Source organism: Festucalex cinctus, chromosome 2 (assembly GCF_051991245.1).
Source record: "Festucalex cinctus isolate MCC-2025b chromosome 2, RoL_Fcin_1.0, whole genome shotgun sequence".
Lineage (NCBI taxonomy): Eukaryota > Metazoa > Chordata > Actinopteri > Syngnathiformes > Syngnathidae > Festucalex > Festucalex cinctus.
In genome coordinates, this window is record NC_135412.1 from 7118771 (window position 1) to 7134665 (window position 15895).

The 15895-nt window shown below is 39.9% G+C and overlaps 1 protein-coding gene across 4 annotated transcripts in view; it reads left to right on the forward strand.

Annotated features, from left to right (window-relative positions):
• Window positions 1-15895, forward strand: part of LOC144013524 (beta-1,3-galactosyltransferase 1-like) — a 114899-nt gene that overhangs the window by 32901 nt on the left and 66103 nt on the right. For 3 of the 4 annotated variants that reach the window (XR_013282272.1, XM_077512514.1, XM_077512515.1), the window contains exon 2: window positions 7862-7912. The exons of the other annotated variant lie outside the window; for it this stretch is intronic. The gene's annotated coding sequence lies outside the window, so the exon portion shown is untranslated. The remainder of the gene's footprint in view (window positions 1-7861; window positions 7913-15895) is intronic. 4 annotated transcript variants of the gene reach the window in all.

A 15895-nucleotide genomic window follows, 5' to 3' on the forward strand; every position in this document is an offset into this window, starting at 1 on the left:
AGGCCATTCCTCAATTGTGCATGTCATCTGTTTCAAAATAGTGACTGAATGACATGGCGATAGGGTCAGTTTGAAGGGATTGGCAATTGACCCTGGAAATTCGGGAAAACCTCAACATTTGAGCGATTCCGCAAAACCTAGCCAATCATGAATAGCCTCGGATGATGGATGAATGGGGGGGGTCTCACTCCTAAATTAGGTCCATAACTCTTTTTAACCCAAACTATTAGCCAGATAATAATGTTTTGCAGTGTAAACACATCGACTGTGACCTTTCCACAAATCGTGGCATCCCTCTAGTGGACGCTGTGCCTCAATTTGTCACACTGTGTCTAACCAACGTAATACAAATACTCTTTCAAACGTGTCCCTTCTTGCTTAGAAAAAAACAACCGGTAGTCATGAAATAGAAACTATTGGTAATTTGCGGACATTGTGTTGCCAGAGGCAAAGAAGGAAAAGCTGAAATAAAGAAAAAAAAACATTAGATACTAGGGGTGTGAATTGCCTAGTACCTGACGATTCGATTCGTATCACGATTCACAGGGCACGATTCGATTCGATACCGATTAATCCCGATACGAATTTATAAGTCGATTGTTGCGATTTTTTTTCATTCAAATTTAGAAAATACTAATCAGTAAGCTTGTAGAGTGTAAGATTTATATGAAAATGTATTATTTATTTATCTTATAGAGGTTGTAATCTGTTTCATGTTTGAACAGCATTAAAATAAAATATTAAGGCTTAATGTTCCGTTCATATAACATTCTTCCATGCTCAAGGTGTGAATCCTAACCCGAAGTCAGACGTTTCGTTGAATATTTTTCCATTAAAAATGGAAGTTTAAAAATCGATTCACACACAAAAAAAAAAAAAAAAAAAAAAAGGCAATGATGATAAGACGTTGAATCCGTTGAATCCGAATACCGAATGAACAATTCTGAGCTCTTAAAAAAATAAAAAAATAAAAAAATAAAAAATAAATAAATAAAACAAATCGATTTTTTTTTTATTGAATCGATTCGAGAATCGCGCGATGTAGTATCGCGATATATCGCCGAATCGATTTTTTTTAACACCCCTATTAGATACTTGATGTCTGGCTTATTTGAACTATCTCTATTGCAACTCAACGAAAAAAGCAACACTCAGGGAGGCATGTGTGAATAGAATTGTTGCATTTACAGCAACACATCCAGTTAAGTTCCTTATCTGTCTCTTACCCAGGACCAATCAGTTATCTACCTAATCCAACTTAATGAAGATGATTCTAATTTTGAAAACATTGTGGCCAAAGTACTTAAAATTTGGGGTGCATCATCCCAAACTTGCATCATATTTGATGCATATTTTAATTAGTGGAACTTTGATTTAACAGATTAATAGGGGAGAGGAGCTGTCAGAGCCAATTTTTTGTGTGGCCTAACAGCACCCAATGAGATACAAAATTATTGTTTTATGCCGTTTTTGTGGCCTAATAATTCTCACTACTGTACAATACAAAGTTTACCCTCACTTACCTTGCTGGTCATGTTCTTAAGAAGTGATGTTAGTGTGCTTCCTTTCTTAAAACTGGAAGGGCTTGGCAAGAAACAACTGTAAACCAAAAACAAAAGCAAAATGTCATGTCTGGGGTCACGCCAGGGTTAAGTTTGAGTTCATGACCTGTTAAGTTGGGTTCATGACCGTGAGGTCAAGTGTCTGTTATGTACTGATGTAACTAGCATCTAGTTTCAACTGGTTTTAGGCAATGTGATGTAATGTGATGTCAAGGGCTATGTGATGTCAGGAATCTTTAATCCCTTTACCTGGTCAACAGCCAATCAGATAATTCCATGTCAGTCCTGCTACCCACATGTCTAGCCACAACCAATCAGATCGATTCCTTGTCTATATAAGCCTCCTGAGAAGTGTGTGTCTTATTATTTACTTCTGTTACCACTGTCCCCTGTGCAACTCTCTTTGTTTCTCGTCTAGTCAAGTTTGTTCCAGACCTCTCAATGTAAATAAATGGTTAAAATCGTATTTGTGTCTACGCTTTGGGATGCAACCCCCAGCACATGACAGAAAAAACACCAAAACAGTACAAAAACAGCATATTTGAGAGACATGTACACAAGTTAAACAGTCAAATAACAATGTGAAGTCCATGCTTTCCATAACCTTTTCCAAAGATGAAAAAAACAGTTTGGCTGTAGCCACAGGTGTTTCTACAAATACTGCGAGAATTCAGCTTGCTGGCAAATTTACCGGTCAGTTGATTTAACGACAGTGTCAGTAACCAACGTAGGCCAATTGTGGAACTGACAGAATTTTTATTAACTACTGAACATAGAAGGTTTTTGAGTGGACTGTCTGTTATATCTGGAGTCCGTCGGTTACAGGTCTGTTTAATCGAGGTTCCACTGTATGTTGTGATTTGGCTAATTTTAATTTTAATTAAACTGTGAACGTTGCACTATTTTCCAAAAAAAACGCATGTTAATAAAACAAGACATTTAATTACACACTTCTCATCTTTGCCTCCATCAATGGACTCTTCTAAATAATACATTTTTTATTGCTCACTTGCTGCCGCAATTCATCAATTTCACCAAGTTTCTTTCAGGCACGCAATTAATTTCAGCCTCATGATTAGGCATTTTTAAATGTCCCAACTTTCTTTCTACAACTCTCAGCAATTTCCCCTTCTTTGTTTCTCCATATGTTACTACTAGATTTTACCCATGCTAATTTGAAGCAGCTGGTGCACAGTTGCAAACAATCAAGCAACATTTCTAAATTGTTGTCTTCTGAGAAATGACAATCGCAGACAAACAGCTGCTGGATGGACTGTCGCCGAGGTAGCCACGTAAAAGTGCCTCTTTCCCGGATACACTTTGTTGGTTCTCCCGCAGGCTGCTTGGGGAAAGTGGGCGTGTGTTTAGAGGTGGTACACAGAGGTGCTTCCTGAGTCCTGACTTATCTACGTAGATAGGTGGGAGGGGCTGGATTTCATTTTGATGGACTGGATGTACTGGTTTCTGTGGATCTCACTCTGCCTCATCGATCCTTCCCTCCTTCCTCCCTTTAGTTTTTCCTCTGGTCTCTTGAGATCTCTTTAATTTGTTGGAATTTAGAGGCTTCTGGGGTTGGCGTAAGACTTTGATTTTGTAACCATGGGGAAGGCAGGAAGTGTTTGGTCGGTGCTGGATTTCACTTTGATTTATCTTTCTTTTCTTTTTATCTTTTCTGACCTTTTCTCTGGTCTCCTGACCGTTTGAACCTCATGACTCTGGTGAGACTCTGAAGTATCTGGTTGTGGTGAAGGGTCATGGGATTTTTATGAGGTTTTAGGTGAACTAATGGTTTTGAATTTACACGTATTTGCTCGCGCACGCACGCAAACGCACACATACACGTAAAAAAATAAAATACATAAATAAATAAATAAATAAATAAATAAAGTAAACCCGATCTTGTCCACCAATGTCACCTCTTCTGATGAGATTATTAATAGGTTTTGCATTTTTGTTTATGAGAACTGCTTCATGTGCAGTTAAAAAATTGGATTGTTTCGGTGTTTTACAATAAAACAAGATTGGGACATTGAAAAAAAAAGAAAAAAAGAAAAGAAAAGTGACACTTCTGGGAAACATGTCTGTGACTTGAAGTTGGGGTCTTCAACCACTGTATAGGGCCTGGTTCTGTTCCCAAAGGAAACAAACTGTCATGATTTGGGGAAGCTGAAACTTCAAGGTGCATTTGCTTTCTTTCCATTGTGCTTATTAGCGATGCCACAGTATTCACAATCACAGCATTAATTATCATGGTCTTGTCTCAGTATAAAATAATGAGCAATTGTACTTAATATTTTTGTTTTGGCTACAATTAAGGCACATTTCTTAGCCAGCTGTGACAATGATCTATCTCCACTTCCTTGTTACAATACTGCATATTCACAGCCGCTTGGCTGTATAACCAATGTGACCACATTATAAGAAGTTTACCGATGATTGGCTGACTGGCCCACATGAGAAAACGAATACATGTTTCAGGACTTATTGATCATCAACATTTTGTCCAAGCAGCCCCCGGATCTCTCCCGGCTACACCTACAACATATCTTAGCATTGCTTCGCAATCGATCATGGAGAGACGGCCCTCGCGCCGGCCTCCACGGCCCCGACGCACGATTTTATTTAAGCATATCACTAAGCAGGGAAAAAACACAATTTTTGGATTATCATGATTAATTGAATTATTGTTGCTTATCTTTTTCAGCACCTGTGCTGCCTTTGTGTGTCTTTCTGTGTTTCTGATTTGAGTTGAATTTTTGGACTTACACAAAGCAATCTCTGTTTTTCGACATTATCCAATTTCTAATGTTGTGAATTTAAAAATGTCAATACGATACTGAACAGACACTTTTTCAATGGAAATTTTGTTTGTTTGTTTGTTTGTTTTTGTTTTGAGCAGACCTGTCACAATAACAAACTTTCAGGACAAAACATTTTACCAGAAACTCTTACAATAAATGATAGCATCATTATTTTTTTTCTTTTTATGCCACTAATGACAGAGCAAAAAAAAAAAAAATTGCATCCTTTTTAGCAATTCTCTTTTAATCCTCAAGAAAATTTGCATTGAAAAATTCAATAAAATATCCATCCATCCATTTTCTTGACCGCTTATTCCTCACAAGGGTCGCGGGGGCTGCTGGCGCCTATCTCAGCTGGCTCTGGGCAGTAGGCGGGGGACACCCTGGACTGGTTGCCAGCCAATCGCAGGGCACACAGAGACGAACAACCATCCACACTCACAAGCACACCTAGGGACAATTTTGGAGCGCCCAATTAACCTGCCATGCATGTATTTGGAATGTGGGAGGAGACCGGAGTACCCGGAGAAGACCCACGCGGGCACGGGGAGAACATGCAAACTCCACCCAGGAAGGCCGAAGCCTGGACTCGAACCCGAGTCCTCAGAACTGGAAGGCGGACGTGCTAACCAGTCATCCACTGTGCCGCCCCAATAAAATATCACATGAAAAATATAAACAAAATGAGTCAGGCTTTGTTCAAAACACTGCAGTTCAACAAACATTAACACAACACAACCTCATAGTATCTGGAGCGTTAGAGTAAAATTCACATATTAATAATTATCGTACCGTGAGATTACTACTATGATAAAACCAAACGGTGAGATCTAGATATAGTTACATCCCTGATCCTTAGAAGCAAGACTTATTGTAAGTTACTACACTGGAATGGCCGTGATAATTCCCATTGTGGTAATTAGCATACTGACAAGGGGGTGTTATTTTTTTCCAGCATCTGAGAAATGACTTTCAATTGAGAACACGGGCATGCATGATTCCACACCAAGGTAAGTGTCTGAGGTCTGAATTAGCATCCGCAGGCAGAGGAGTTGCAATGTTACTGGAGCGTGTTTGTAATATACCAATGAGTATGTCTGTGCATCTGTCAAATAAGCTAATTTGCCAGGTGACTGCTCATCAGCTGCCTCCTCGGAGCGTCTGTGTGTGGGCTCGCAAGCGTGCGCGCTCTTGCATGCACGCGTCTTTGTGCGGTTGTGCGAGCTGGACGTGCTGCCTCTTTCGGGAACACCTTCTAGTGCGTGTGAGTAGCTTGTTAATGGAAGTGTGTGATTACTCTGGATTTGAGCCGACAGCTCGATGTATCTGAGCTCCGATCAGGTGACTGACTCAACGGAGCTGAGACGTGCCACTCAAGCTGGAGGGCAGGAAGGTCTTTCCAATTATCCAGAGGGTACTGCTCTCTGCCTATTAGCAGGGTAGTCACAGGGCTCCGGTGTGACTTGAACTTGTTTCCTCGCTCTGTCTCAACATTATCAGTGACGCTATTGTGGATGCGGACAAGAGTCCATCTCAACTACACCACATAGACCAAAGTACTGTATTTGTAACACCATTATACTCGTAAAAATAGAGAAGGGTAGAAAAATTGAAAAATGTTTGCCTCTTCATCCAGAAGCCCTTTTGCAAGGTCAGAGGTCACGTTGTCCCAAAGGTGACTGAGTTTGAGGTCTCGCTGCCTCACTATTTGCTTCACTTATATTATTGATGCATCTTGAATCGTGTGAAAGTTTCTACATTTCTTTTGCCCTTTCTTACTAGTTCTACTTTTGAATTGAAATGTGTTCCATTTACATTTTACATGATCTTTTATTAAAGGCGTAGACTGCCGGATTCACTCAGGAAAATGCACTTTTTAAATACAGGATGTACACACTTTAACTTTCTCTCAGTCTACACATCTGGGTTCATGTTAATTTTTGGTGGTGATTTTTTTCCTAACCCCCATTCCCCCACCCTGTATTTTGCCATTATGTGTTTGTTTTGTAAACAGCGGGACGTTTCTGTGGAAAGACAGTGTTTACACCCCTCCAGCCAATCACAGAGCGGGGGGTGGTGTGCCGTCACTCATTCACACACGTAAGCTTCTGTGAGCGAGTGAGTGAAAAAAAATAATAATCCGTGCGTGCTTTCAAATTGCCGCGGGAGTGACGTCACACAGCCGACACGTTCGCCCGGCCCCGTTTGCGACACGCCACACCCCCCGCTCTGCGATTGGCTGGAGGGGTGTAAACACTGTCTTTCCACAGAAACGGCCCGCTGTTTACAAAACAAGGGGGGTGGGGTTTATGACGAAATAACCACCAAAGATTAACATCAACCCAGATGTGTAGACTGAGAAAAGTTAAAAGTGTGTACATTCTGTATTTAAAAAGTGAATTTCATGAGTGAATCCGGCAGACAGCCCCTTTAAAACAGAATTGAATGGATGTATAAATTGGGACATAACATTTGGCAACTGTTGTTTTTCATCCTAGCAAAAAGTGGTGTTTCAATCGCAGCGGGCTGTCACTAACAAATTTCAATTTCAAATTTCAATTATTTTGAATATTTGATTATTCAGATAAATGTCCCTTCTAACGTTTGCCGAAATTGATGTACTGTATTAAAAAAAAAAAAAAAAAAAGATTCAGCTATAACTTTCATTCTCCTTTCGTACGTTTCCCACAATAATCTCTCTCTCTCTCTCTCTCTCTATACATATATATATATATAAATATATATATATATATATCCATAAAAATTCATACATCACTCACTTCTATAACAAAGTGATGGCACACTCAGTCTCACTTCAGTAGCAATGAAGTGAATGCTCAGCAAAGTTCGGTAATTGAAAGATTCTGTGATGAATATTTTAATTTGACTTCATTGTTCAGAGTCTGATGTCATCTCTGGGCTGAATTAGTACCAAAAAGCCAGTTAAAATATAGCTTCCGTGGCTGCGTTGGAAGCATTTTAATGGAGTGAGAAACTTAATTTGACTTAAAATGTGACCTTTTCAAGGCCTAAGTGAGTCTTGAATGATAAGTTCTCATGAAAGCGCATTCATCAATAGATACTTCCTCCTACATCTGTTTGTTGCCGTAGATAACAGTGCCTGCATACTGATGATTTACAGCTGGTGACACACAAAAACATCCCTTTGTGCATACATCAAGAATTCGGTGGCGAGCGGTCATAATAAACTATTAGTGCGATGCATGTCCAAGCCCTTCAATAAAATCATTGAAAATATTTATCTTCCAGTGTCCTCTATTATACAATACCTTAGTTCTAAGAAAGAAAGAAACCAAATTGAGAAAAGGCTTTTTGCTTTTTTTTTTTCCTTCTTTCACTTCTTCTATGTGAATATCAATTAAATGTTTTGATAAGATTGTAAACTTTGCGGATGAGTTTAGAAAATTCACTTTCTGCTATTCCCCAACTATTTCTCTCTGATAGGCTGACATGCCTTTTTTTTTTTTTTTCTTCCAGGGATTGGGAGTGGGCACTCTTATTGTGTTGGAAGAGAGCCAGCTGTGTCAGGTACGATATGCTACACTAACTCCAGCTTCCTGTCAAATTGCTGCTCAGTCAGGGATGAAGCCAATTTCTGGGTTTAAATGGCCCTTCATCATAGGCAGTGCTCTCCCTGTTGAGAGAAATTTGAAAGAAAAATGGTTGCTTATGAGGTTCTCAGCTAAAATCTTGTTGTTTAATGAAGCAAAGGCTTTCTCGCTTTTATTGCAAACGCATTTCAGTCTGGAGTATTTGTGGGATAATTACGTGAATGCTGAAAAAAAAAACACAAACGCTGTCCATGTCCTTGAAGTGTTCACATTGTAAGATTGTTGTGATGTATTAATCAGTATTAGGGCTGGGTTAGTAATTGATTTAATCAATAAATCCACTGATTTATTATTATTATTTTTTTATTATTGGTTTGTACACATTGAGTAACATGTTTAGTGACTGTTGAAGCCAAAGCGAAATGCACAGAAGGGAGAACTTTGCCCCGAAACATAAAATTGATGAGTATTATTTTGAGATGTTTTAATGTATGTCATGAAAGGAGCACGGTGGAACGCAATCATGTTGATCGTGCTGAACATTGTGAAAAACAAGGGCAACCTTTTTTTTTTATTTTTTTAACCAAAGGAGCACATACTGTATAATATGAACAAGCAGAAATACAAGGAACTAAAAACTAAACAAAAAAGATTGATAAGGAAAAACTAAGGAATGTGGGCAAGTAAAACTGATGTGAATGGGTGAAGCGCGAGAGGAGTTAGATGCCAAAAAAGAACGAAACAACTAGAAACTGCTATGCCAAAATAAAATGGAAATAAAGACAATAACAAAAATAAATAAATAAATAAATAAATAGAAAACACAGCCACACGGGAGTACGCAATAGTGTGAGGAGAGAAGATATTTAAGTACACTATATAAAACAAATAATACAACAAAGGAACAGATTTTAAACTACAAAAGTTTAGAAGCGGACAAAGCAAACAAGGAGACAGAAGCAAATCTACACAAGGATAGAGAGAAAATAGAAAAACTGGAACTATGCTTCGAGAATACATAAAATTGGCTAGAAAAAGGCACACAACCAATGACCAAGAGGAACAATATTACGAACCTAACTAATGATGACAAGACGTGGGCGCTGGAAACTCAGTCCACCCACCTGCAAAAAAATAAATAAAACACAGCTCTTCACGCACACACACAATTATGTGTTATATGCTTATTTCCATTGTAGTCCTCAGTACATAAAAACATACGACAATAAAGATGCAAAAATGCAACATCAAATCAACAATAGAAATCAAATGTTGTTGTTTTTTTATTCTGATTTGAGTTATATGTGGTTGTGCTTCATTCCAGTGCTTCACGCCCTCGCCATTTATGTTTTACTGTCAAATATGTTAATATTACACTTTCTAGCATCGCTTTTGCAGCTCCTGTTGCTCTGGGTTGTTTTGCGCTGGGCTATTAATAGTGGATGTTGCTTGAGGCTGGTTTGACTGTCTGTTTCCATTTACAAACACTTTGAAAAGTAGTGCACCGCCATGATTTGCTTCGAATTGCCTCAGACAAAAAGCAAAAAAGAGTCAAAAACATGTGTAGGCACATGATTTTTTTTTCTCTCAAGGGTTTAACTCATCAGTTTGAAATCCAGTCCAGTTTGTTTCATTTTGAAATGTCCTTCCGTGGTGTTGCGTCCTGTTTGACTTGTTGCTTCTTGATGTCCTCTCATTGAGGTTTGGCAACATACTAATTGAAGGATTTAAGGCTCATTACATTTGTGGTTATCTACGGCCAAGCATTTCCATGCATATTCATTATTCCACATATATTTGGCTTGAGTAGATTCGCTGTGTCTTTTGCAGTGTCTTGTTATCTGGACAGATGGAAAGGAAACAAAATTGGTTTGCGACACTGCATGTAGTCACACAAGAAAGGACTGGCTGACATTTTGGTACACTGTGAAATATGAAGTTAAAATACGAAGCTAGCAGGGAGCATTCCGTTCGAAGAGACAACCCAGCTTTGCTTTAAAATACAAAGTTGGTGAGATCCGCATGTTGTGTCCTTTGTGAACATGAGGCTATAAAACCACATTTTCCAACATTTGCTCTTAAAATGCCATCTAGCTCGTTTAAAATGTAAAGATAAATGTAAATTGCGTTCCATTTTAGTTTTATGGCCCTGAATCACTAGCGTCTCAAAAGTTTTCACAGCAACATACAATTTGTACATTAAAAAAAAATATCAGAACAAAACATCCAACCAGTAATCAATGCATAGCACATGAATAGTAACCTAATTTAAAAAAATGTATTCCATACATTATATTTAAAGGGCCTGTCTGCCAGTTTCACTCAGGAAAATGCACTTTTTAAATACAAGATTTAAACAAACAAACTACTTCTCAATTTATAGATATGGGCTTTTCATAACGTGTGGGGGTGATTTTGTCCTAAATACCCACACCTCCAGCCTGTATTTTGCCATGTTGTGTTTGTTTTGTAAACAGCGGGCCGTTTCTGTGGACAGACAGTGTTTACACCCCCCAGCCAATCGCATAGCGCTCGGGGGGGGGGGGGGGGGGGGGGGGGGGTCACCAACGGGGCCGGGCGAACGTGTCAGCTGTGTGACGTCACACGTCACTCCCGCGGCAATTTGAAAGCACGCACGTATTTATTTTTTATTTTTTTCACTCACTCATTTACACATGTAAGCTTCTGTGAGTGAGTGAGTGAGTGAGTGAGTGAGTGAGTGAGTGAGTGAGTGAGTGAGTGAGTGAGTGAGTGAGTGAGTGAGTGAAAAAAAAATACATGGATCAATATTGAGCCGCAACAGGTCTCGCTGTCAAGACGCTATCGGTGACCCTGCACGATCGGTGACACGCATGCGCAGACGATCCCGCCATCTTGGATCGCTAGCTAATACTAATACTTTACCTCAGAGAAAATAATCAAAAAGCTGTTTATTCATTTTGGAGTTGTCGGAAAGCTGGTTTGTAATCTATTAATAAAGTTTGACTGACCTATCTGATTATTTTGTTGACATTCCCTTTAGCGCAGCACCATCTAATGGATGCACAACGTAACCCTAGCCTCTACTGTAGCGCCTTATATATGGGAAAAGTTTTAAAATATGTCATTCATTGAATGTGCGCCTTATAATGCGGTGTGCCTTATAATGAGGTGCGCCTTATAGTGCGGAAAATATTGTAGATTAATTTGGAGTCGAGCCTGCGGAGCACCACATCTATTTTTGATAACTGTCACAATATTAGCTTAAGTGATCTATTATATTTTTCCAAGTTTCTGTGTCTAATTAAATTTGACATATAAAGGAGATTTGGAGGTCACACTTGCAGATGAGAGCGTTTTCTTTCATCGGCAGCGATGGGCCAATTGAACAGTACATTCCAGAGGTTTGAACTATTTGCATAGATAGCGCCATAGTAATTCGTCAAGGACTTTTCAAACGGTGCTTTATCATGACCAGAGGCCAAATTCGTTTTCTCTATGAATACATTCTGTGGTGAACTCATACATCTTCTCCACGTGTCATTATGTTATTGAATGGAGCAGTCATGCAGGTCAACAAACACTGTGCTTAAATTGCCAAGCTCAATTTTCCTGTGAGTTGCGAGTGATGTGCAGCCAGCAGCAAGTGTCGTATTGGCCTCAACTTTATCTGATGGCCGTGATTCATTTCGGGGGTTTTGGGCAGTCAGTCCTGACTCCAGAAGAAACGTTTTGTTTCCTCATGGAAATTGCAGACCGTTAGCCGATTTTTGCCGATGAATCACAGCAGAATTGAAGTGGCCCATTAAGAGAATAAACCTTGGCGAGTGGCCGCAGTGGGACATTCTTTGTAGTGCAGTGGGAGGTGAAGAGCTGATGAGTGGGGAACGTTGTGTGGCTGTGGGCAGTTTGCATCCCACATTTACTTTCAACACTAGAAAAATAGAAATACAGACTTGTTACTCGTACGTAGTATATAATTGTGTAAGTATTTTTAAAAATGACAAGTTTCAAATGGTGACCAGTAGGATGGTCCTGATTACAACTAAATAGTCAGAAGGCTGAGGACAGGCGATGCTCTTCTAAGCCTTTGGTTGAGTAAGTGCTCGTTGATTTATGGCGTGCACCAGGTCATCTAAGTGCTCAGTAGAATGAAATGGTGATCAATTTCAGCACAATTATTTGTCTCAGCTGACATCTGAATCACTGCAGCCTTCCTCGAAGACGTCACCTGCCACATTCTGGCAGCTGTTCGCCAGCAGTCTGATCAACAGGCTGAAGATCACACGGGGATCAGCAGGGAGCAAATGCAAATGAGGGTTTTGTCAAACTGGGTTGATGTTGGGTGATGCTCCTGCATAAGAGCAGCGTCAACAAAACTGCCACCCAGTATGATGACTGCACTCTATGCCCACTGAATTCATGTATCAGTATATGTCATTCACTGGAAGTACAAGTCAGACAGGATGCGATTGCTTTATTTTTATCTTTTGCAGCTCTGATTCATGATATCACATTGGGTGAGTCGTGCCCAAGCCAATTGTTGACTTTATTATTTACCGTATTTTCCGGACTATAAATCGCACTGGAATATAAGTCGAATTAGCCAAAAAATGCATAATAAAGAAAAAAAAACATACATAAGTCGCACTGGACTATAAGTCGCATTTATTTCATAAAAATCGTGACCAAGAACAAACATTACAGGCGTACGGTATGCTAACGTAACACATTGATGTAAACTGAATATGTGTCTGGTATGTTAACGTCACATATGAACAGTCATTTAGATAACTATAGCATAAAGAACATGCTAACAGGTTTACCAGACTCTCCATCTCACTCCATTTCACGAAATCCATTGAACTCGTCATCCTCCGTGTCACTTCTGAACAACTCTGCTAACGCCGGAGGTAGACGAAGCGCCACTTCCTCTTCTGCGTGGCTGACGTCAGACTCGGCATCAGTTTCAATTATTGCGCCTACAGTGCCCTCTTGTGGTTGCCAGTGTGAAAATAACAAACGTGAAATTATGCTTGTTATTATTACAACAAATATAATTATGTGTAAAAAAAAAAAAAAAAAATCACATATAAGTCTATCTGGAGTATAAGTCGCCCCCCTGCCCAAACTATGGAAAAAAAGTGTGACTTATAGTTCCAAAAATACAGTAATGATATTTATTTATTTATTTTATTTTTTTGTGCGTCATTACAACTCAATCATGACATTATCCATTTTTACCCCTCATTTTTTTGTTGCAGACCTAATATTTAGTCATCTTGCTTTTATGCCATGTATCCCCTTATGTCACAGAAAAGACCGAAGTCCGATGTGGGGTACAGCTTTGTTCACCCGTCCATTATAGGACTGTACATTTGCATCGACACCTGCACCTGAACATAGTTTAGTTGCTCCGTAAGAGCTAGCGTGTTTCTGCTTGAGCAAGGAGCTCTGGCCGCGTCAGTCAAAGAATCTAAAAAAAAAATTTGCTTAAAAGGAAGGTTGCAAACTGCATATGTGTTGAAATCGGTAAAGTGAAACTACAGTCTCAGTTCCATTTTCTTTTGTAAAAGCCTTTCAGCTCTCATCATCATCATGACAAGTTTAGTTGGAATAAACAAACTGTAGCAAAAAGAACATAAAGGGCCCTATATTCGTGCCCAGTGCAAGCTTGGCGCTGATCGTGGTCTAACTGGGTGCAAAGGTCGAGTTTCTTCTGTTTTGGGCTTTTCGCAGACTTATGTGTATGATCTGATTCCATGTGTGCATTGGAGTATGAGTTAAATTTTTCCTTGAGGGAGAAAAATAAAGAATTCAGTTAAAACATTCAAATGTCAATATATTGAACCCCTGCAACATACAGTACATTATCTACTGCAATATCTTACAATAGATGTATTTCTGCAATTATTGTCGTCTAAATTCAAGGACCTTTCTGCATTGCAAAACACCAAGATTGCTTAAATGACTATTTATATGATTATACAGTGCAGTAGATTTAAAACTTACCAAAAAAATAAAATAAAACTACATGCAAAGCTTTGGTGAAATGGGTCTTCTTATGATGAAGTAGTCTATTTGTTCTATTTGTTGTGAGTGTGCATTGACAAAATAAAATGTAATAAAAAGGATAAACTACTGTTCTTGAAGATAGTCTCGACGAGGCTATTGATATTATGTTATGTCAACTTTAGTTGCGCTAAGGAGAGATAGTGTTGAAGACCCTGTTGTTTTTTTCTTTTCTTTTTTTTTCTTTTTCATGGGTAAACACTATATCAACATGTTGCGTTTTACTCTTGAAAACTGCCGTTTTTTTATGTGATTATGTCACATTTTAAAATTGCCATCTAATCGATGTCCCATATCTATTTCAACAGGTTTTCCATTATTCTTCCACCAATATACAATACTTTAAAAAAATATGGACTTTTTTAAGCATTTTCATATAAATGTATTTCCTTGTCGGTCCAAACAATCCCACGGCCGGTGGTCTTCAATGGAAACATATATAAAATTAGGGTCAGCCAACTTTCTGCTACAAGCCATCTCCGACTTTCGATCAATAAAAGCGTATGCATGTGAGAATAATTTGTTTTTATAATTGAATGTCTGGGTGCATTGTTAAAAAGTCAAACACTCAGATTAAGGTGCTGACGCTCATTTTAAGTCTGGTTTCAAACGATCGAATGTAATAGTTTGAAGTTCCTTTAGGGCATGTGAAGATATTCACCATCAAAGTGTGCTGTTTTTTATTCAAATTTGGCCATGGCATGGTGACCCCAACCAGAGCAGTAGATGCTAATTCTTAAAACAGCCATTTAAATGTGTTGTATTCAGTCAAGTGACCCTTTCGCATGGGTCCATACTGTCCCGGTAGACACACAAAATGCAACTTTTGAAAGTAGTTTTCATACAGCTTGCTACAGTGCAGTTGCCCAGACAATGGCAAAACCTTGTTTCTAAAACTCAAAAATACACGTGTCTTCATGCGTTGATTGAAAAACATGCGGACTCGTGGCAGGGGATACATTTTTTTTTCAGGGGTAACTACTTTGACAACACCGGGGAGGGCGTATGTGTCATTTGTTTTGTTTTGTTCTCGGTCTCTTGGCTGTTTATGGCCAGTGGATTCACTGGAGTCGTGGATTGGATGGCGGCGATGGGGCGCTGGGTTCGTCGAGCCAGTCGTGACGGCTGAAGCGCGCTGTCGGTCGGCGTCATTTGTTTCATCGTTCTCTCGGGTCTCCGTCGCCTTCACGTGTGTGTTCTGATGCATTTTATCGGCTGGGGGACCGAGGGTTGGTGTTGACAGGGCAGCGTGCGTGTCCGCTTTACGGTGTTGAGGCGCGCTGCTGCGCTGAGCCCGGCTCGGTGTTGGCAACGTGCCCGTTCAAAATGGCTTCACGTGTGGGACATGTTACAAGCAACGTTTACAGACAGTAAAATTTCTGTTCGCCGTCGTCGTCTTCAATAAGGAAGCCGAAATTATTCCACACCACTTCTTCAAACTTTAGTCTGTCAACTCCGCAGCTCGCTTGTTTTTCCGTTTCTGTGTGAGGGGGCGAGTGGGCGGAACCGCAACACTGACCCCGGGTTTTCACCGGATGCGGTTGCGGTGCGGTTGCGGTGCGGTCCGGCGACGCAAGCAATTAGATTCCATTCATTCGAATGGTGCAGTTTACACCGCTTGCGGGTGCGTTGCGTGTCGACTGCGTCTCAGCTGCGGCGTGCCGCAAGCCTTCCGCAAGGATAGACCTATTTTCTATTTTTGCCGGACGCCGTAGCGGTAGGCCTCCGGCAAATGGCAAGCTAGCACAAAACACATCGAGCGGGACAGGAAGACCGACGCAGTTTCAAAATAGATTTCCGGTTACCTTTCAGAATAAAACACTCGCCAGCTCCTATTTCGCAAGCTTTTCAGCAAAACGTGACGTGGGCGTCGCCGGGCCATGTGCTCATTCACGGTTTAGACACCAGC